This window comes from Tenrec ecaudatus, chromosome 11, assembly GCF_050624435.1.
Source record: "Tenrec ecaudatus isolate mTenEca1 chromosome 11, mTenEca1.hap1, whole genome shotgun sequence".
Taxonomy (NCBI): Eukaryota; Metazoa; Chordata; class Mammalia; order Afrosoricida; family Tenrecidae; genus Tenrec; species Tenrec ecaudatus.
Window position 1 is genome coordinate 138,098,497 of NC_134540.1, and position 6,556 is coordinate 138,105,052.

A 6,556-nucleotide genomic window follows, 5' to 3' on the forward strand; every position below is an offset into this window, starting at 1 on the left:
TATAAGGCACATAAGTAGGACCTTTTTGCTTTGCAAATTGATACAAAATAATATTTAGACTTTGGGAAAACATAAATATCTTACTTGGAATTCAGTAGAATAGATTGCCCTTTTGTTTGTTTGTTTATTTGACAATAAAATCAAACTACTGAGTAAAGGAAATCTTGCAAGCACACACTAATACACTTGCTGGCTAAATGTATGCCTAAGCACAGACACAGAATCGGCCACACATGGAAGAGATGTAATGGTACTCTGTTGTTTTAAGATCAAAGTCTGATTTAATTCACAGCACATTCAGCACAAAAGGAACATAGAGCATCACATCCTCCAAACCAGTCCTTTTATTGCTGAGGAAAATCAGTATGTCCCTCGCCAAGGTCGTACTGAAAATGACAAAGCTCAAATCAATTTTTCTCTCTTCGTCCGGTTTTTTTTAAAACCAAAACACTATGTCAAATCTATCCAGAGAACCCAGAAAAGGTAAAATGAAAGTACATCTCTAAAGTCCCCAGATCATGTTAAGACATAATACCTTCTCCCACCTTCGTGTTCTGGAAAGTTACTGTCTGATATTTGATCCCAAACATACTAGAGACTTTGCTAGCAACTCTTTCAGTCACTGGATGAACTACCATAGATCATTTTTCTGTTTAATGTGTAAAGAACCTAGAATAAGGTTGGAAATGAAAATAAATTTGTTAACAGCGATACTTTTCTAAAAAAATAAAAACAACCTTGCTATGTAGAAACACATCTATGTTTAAGAAAGATGATAAAATGAATTTATATTCAATCTTTGTCTTCTAAAATTAGAAGCAGTGGTACAAATACTGCGTATGGTGATGATGAACATGGTTAGACTCCATTCTTCTAGGGTAATTAAAAAAATGATTCTGACATAAGTCCCTTAAACTGTTCAATTTTCCAGTTATACATATTGAAATTAAGAATAAATCATGGAGAAAAAAGAATAAATAATGATTATGATTGTAAAATATGATGCGTACCATTAAGGCTCCCGATCTGTAACATAAAATGTTGAAATACAAATCACTTGTTATGTGCACATGAGGATATAAACCAAAATAAAAGAGAAGCTTTCCTTGTCAGAGCCCTGATCGTGGCGGTTACACTTCAGACAGATCTGCGCAGTCAAGACCCCCAGCAGCTCCGCAGGCAAGAATGTGCTCTCTCCTCCCAACAGGTGTTTCCTTGTTAACATATTTTCCATGTTCCTGAACTTTCTAGGCTGCTTCCCCCTGCTTAAATCAAATAAATACATTCTCTACATTTGTTTCTGAAGCTCAGAGAATAAAACCTGCAATTTTTATAGTTCCACTAAAACTGATAAATTATTATAATAACTGCATGCATAACTAATTTTATTGTGCTTAGCTTTATGGTACTTTGCAGATGCTATTTCTTCTCTATAAATTGGACGATTTTATGTTTTGAGCAAGACTGTAAGTGCCATTTTTCAACAGCATGTTTTCACTTCATATTCTCTGGGTTATATTTTGCTAATTCTCCAGTGTTTCAATCTTTTTCATAATGCAATTGTTCATTTAATAGACTGTGGGAGAGAATGGACATAACTTTTACATGCACTTGTCACCAAAATTTCTTGTGACTCACTTTATTATAAGATTAGCTTGTTTGCAGTGATATGGACTTGAACGCACAATATTTCCTAAATATATATGTATTATAACTCAGTTTAATGAATGTTTTTTCAAAGAAGTATTCCATTAAGTGATGTCAAGCATATAAGCTTAGATCACATACTTCTCATATTCTAAAATTTAGGAATATATATGAAATAATATGGATTATTTAGAGATAAATTTTAGTTTTTCAAATTTCACTACTTACATTATAATCTGTCAATTACTTTAGTACATTTTCTCTGCTCAATTTACCTCAGCAATTTTTATTTTAGGGAACCAATGTAGATATGGGTATGTGGGAGAAGAGATTTATTATTGAGAATTTCTGGTTTCAGTAGGAAAAAAAATACGATTAACAGGAGTTAAATACCTTTTGAAAAATGAAGTTAACCAAAAGAGACAAGTTTAAAGGAACTATGTAAAGAAAAGAGGTATTTTTAAAAGTTTATTACTAAACCATGTGGCCAAATCTTAGCAAACTTTGTTTTAGAGCAAAATTAGGGGAAACAATCATATATATATATAAATAAGTATAAGCACGGTTCTGCCTTAATTTTTAAACCAAGTGAGTTTTTATGAAGGGCAGTTAAAGTTTCAGGTTTTACCATCAAAAAGGGTGCACGCTATTTCTAGAATGCGTGCAACACCGCGCAGAAGCCACGCTGGGGTTCAGCACTGGGTATAAAAAACACGTGGAAAAGAGCATCCACACACGCGGAATTGGGGTATCCCCTGAGTCCCAGAGGTGAAGAGCAAGTGAGCCCTGAGCAGGCTCAGAGCGGGCCCTGACGGGGCATGTGGGTGCGTGCGCGCCCTGCATGCTGGAGGACTGAGAGAGTGCAGAACAAAAAGAGACCTGGTGTGGGCCAAGAGGAAGTGCCAAGAGAGTGTGCAGGGCTGTGTTCTCTGCCTTTAGTCCATCCCAAACCCTGATGAGGGGAGGCCTGGTTGAAGGTATTGGTCTATTCCCTTGGCTGAGTTAGGCCTACCTGTGTGATGTCATTTGCTGGTACCTAAGGTGGGTGTGCCCAAGGTATTGCTTTTACCTGGGCCTAGGGGTTCCTAATCTGTGTATGCTCAGTTTGGATTTCCCATCGGTGTCCAATTGCTGCCTGATATCTTTCCAACCCCTGTATGTGCTCCTTTGCGGCATGGGAGGGGCCACTCCCCTTGTCCCAAAATCTAGCTACCTAACAGATTTATACATAGATATTTGTTAGGTGTGGTTGTAGAGGGGACCAGCCCCCCACCATTAATCATGGGTTTGATAGGCACAATTATATATATATATATATATATATATATATATATATATATATATATATATATATATATATATCATTGAGAACATGAGAGATAAAAGAGATTGAAATAATGGGGTCAGACACATTTCATGGTACTATGCTCACTGCAGCCCCACTTGATGGTCCATGTGGAGAGAGGGGATGGGGAAGGAGAACAGGGAACAGGGGAACAGGGAACGGGAGTGGAGAGGGGGAGCCAACGGGAGATACAAGGAGGACCTGAGATTGAGAGAGAGAGAGAGAGAGAGAGAGACAGAGAGAGAGATCTATTGCTAACCCAGGCCTATATACCTTGGGGGCATGCAAGCCCACTAATTACAGGTAAAGACATACGTCACAGGAAGGAGTTGCACTATGGGTTATACAGCAATGAGAGGGGTACAATCTAGGGACATACACGCAATAGGAAGAGGAGGGATTGGGGACACACATGTGACAAGATGGGTGAATCCTAGATTCAGGATGGCAGATTAATTTGGATGTCACTGAGCGGGTTTGACGTGTTCCCTGGCTCAACTATAGAGACCATTATCATCTGTAGGGTGTGAACTCCACCTACAGGAACCAAATCAATGACTGCAGGCCTGCCCATTGTCCTTAACAGCAGGGAGCGGGGCCTACTCCCTGGAGACTGACTGTCTCCAGGGAGGATGTCTGTAAGCATCGGGTCTCCCCCCACAGTTAGGTGCTATCAAGTTGGCTGCAACTCATAGGGGACTCTATGTACATCGAAATGGATCACTGCTCACTCCTGCTCCAACCTCACAATTATACATCTTTGTAGTCTCTGCGTCAATCCCTCTGTAGAGGGCCTGCTTTTTCACTGGCCTTCCACTGTATCGAGCATGCTGTCCTTCTCCAGGGACTTGTCTCTCCTGATCACATGTCCCGAACACCAGAGACAAAGTCTCATTGTTCTCCTTCTGAAGTTACATCCAAGACAGACGTTTTGAGCTCTTTGGGGGTTCTTGGTCCTTGCAGCATTCTTCATCAACACCATACTTCAAATGTACTCCTTGTGAGGTAAAACAACAAGAACAGCTGTAAATGCTGCCGTAAAGTCAATTCTAACAGTAACCAGATAGGGCAGAGCAGAATTGCTCTTTCTAGTTTCAGAGTTTGTACATCTTTTTTTTTTCTTAAAAACATATGGAACACTTGATGAATTTGCATGTCATCCTTGCGCAGGGGCCATGCTAATCTTCTCTGTATCATTCCAATTTTAGTACATGTGCTGTCGAAGCGAGCATGAGTTTGTACATCTTTATGGGATGTATAGACAGTGGGAGTGATCTGTTGAACTTGTAGTGAACCGCCTAATGCTTAACCCCCCAGATCCACCAAGATTTCAATATATAGAGTAGTATCATGCAACTACAGTGAATGGGGCCCTAATGAAGAAATTGATCATTCTTGTCATCTCTCCTTGGCTTAAGATGGTCCATCCTAGGATGGGAAAGGGGGATCTACTATAACCCGAAGGAAAAGATGAGGGCGATCTTGATATCTCTACACCGGGAAAGCCATTGATTCAGAAAACAGAAAGAGAGTAGTTTATTGGAAAGACAGTAAAATCTCCAAGAAGCAGCAATAAAGAAATGGCAGAAGGATAATTGGGAGGCCAGCAGGAGATGTCATCGGGCTTCCAGTCCAGGGAGCCAGGGCGCTGACTGAATGCCTTCTGACAGGATATGTGCTGTTAAGTGAATGGCTTCTGGTAAAGTTTAGAGGAACTAGACCTACTGGCTTACAGAGCTAGAGAGCAAGGTCTTAGGCCTAATGCTTTTGGAAGTATCAGTTATCCGTGGGCACTTACTGGTAGAACTAAAGATACCTGTCAACACTTACCTAAGAGGGCAGCGGCGAGGGCCAAGGGCCAGAGACACATGTCCCTCCAAGGGTGGAGAATATTCTATTCTGACTGAAGAAGGTATCCTGAATGGCGTCTGATCTTGCAGTGTAACATGTGATGCCCCATCATAGTGAGTATGGTCTGTGTGGTGATTTACACGAGTTAATGAACACAGCAGACAAGCAGTGAATGCTTGGGAAGAGATGGTTGGTGTCAGAATAGGTCATAGAAAATTGTGTAAAGGAGTTATATCTGACCTCTATCTTATAGGATTCAGTCAGGGGTTATTGATTTTGATCATCCTCTGTCCTTCCCCTCTTAAAATTTGATAGAAGGTCAGACACCTCTGCCTGACCATTTATTCTTACAGATAAATTCATTGCAAGTGCTATTAAGAATAAAGAAGTAGTAAAGACAAATTATGAGTCTGACAACCCAAGCTCCAGAGTCACTGCCTGGTGTTGATTCTGACCTATAGCAGCCCAATAGAACAGTGTAGGACTGCCTCTGTGCATTTCCAAGACTAAATCTTTACAGGAGTAGAAAGTCCAATCTTTCTCCTGAAGAGATGCTGGTGTTAGGTAGCTAGTTTAGGGCCAGGGGGTTGTCCCCTCCCATGCCTGCAAAGGCCCCCATAGAGAGGTTGGAAAGAAATCAGGAAACCATTGAACAACTGTGAAGACCCCACACTGTGCATGTACAGACACAAGTCCCCCATAGGCCTAGGTAAAACCAGTATCTTGGACACACCCACCTTGGCTACTTCACACAGGTGGGCCTACCTCAGCTAATGGGGTCAACCAATACCATCAACCACGCCTCCCCAGCCATAAGCTTGAAATTGCCTGCCTGTGGGGTGGCCTCTCTCTGGAACCCTGTGCCTAGTCAGGTGGAGGGTGAGGGAATCCTTCCCTGGCTAGGGGGCACATACGCCCACTCTGGGCCTACTCTTGGCCCACAAGCTCTTAATCTCTGGATTAACTTGCTGTTGGCCTCTAGGATTCTTAGGTTTCTGGCCTTCTGGAATCCCCCCAAGTTCTGCATTTGTGAGTGCTCTTTAACACATGGTAGTTCGTGACCAGTTGTAAACTCTTGAGAGGGTAAAAGCCTGAAATAGTTCCTGTCTTTCACAAAATCCCAAAACGTGTTTCAGCATAAATTCCTTCAGGGTGGACACAAAGGGTGAGTTTAATGAAGAGGATATTTGGGAAAAGCCATTCAAAAAGCCCTTAGCTAGTCAAAAAGGCCTGGTAAAATGGAAAGTTGAATCTTTCATTTGGCTAATGGAGGACTTCCTACCATTTGGCTGGCGTTCTGATGGGTCTTTTGCCACTGGCTGGTTTCCTGTAGTGTAGCTCCTCTTTCTTGGGATGTGTGCTCCTGCACCCAGCATAGCAGACTTCTTGCTGTGCTGTTGTCTCCAAACCCCAAACCTCAGAGTCTAGTCTGTCCTTGTGAGGATAGGGTGAACCTTCTATCTTTGTCCACCGAGCCTTTTCACCCTTGATGGCCCCTTCCATTGATGAGGAAGGATGTCTTATCTGCTCCTCACCCTCCTTTGAGAGGGAGAGGCAGGCTAGAAGTGGTGTCTGCCTCTCCTTTGTGTTAAGACTCCTGCCAGTCGCCTCCTCTTCACCTCTCCTCCCTGTGCCCTCCTCTGTCTAGCTAACAAAAGCAGAGAATGTGGATCTCAGCTGAAAACAACCATTAATAATATTAAAAAGGGTTCT

At 41.9% G+C, this 6,556-nt stretch overlaps 1 non-coding gene across 1 annotated transcript; it reads right to left on the bottom strand.

Moving 5' to 3' along the window:
* Positions 1-4,117: 4,117 nt before the first annotated feature.
* On the bottom strand, positions 4,118-4,224 carry LOC142461901 (U6 spliceosomal RNA). The gene has a single exon (XR_012787070.1). It is a non-coding gene; the product is annotated as a U6 spliceosomal RNA (small nuclear RNA).
* Positions 4,225-6,556: the final 2,332 nt, after the last annotated feature.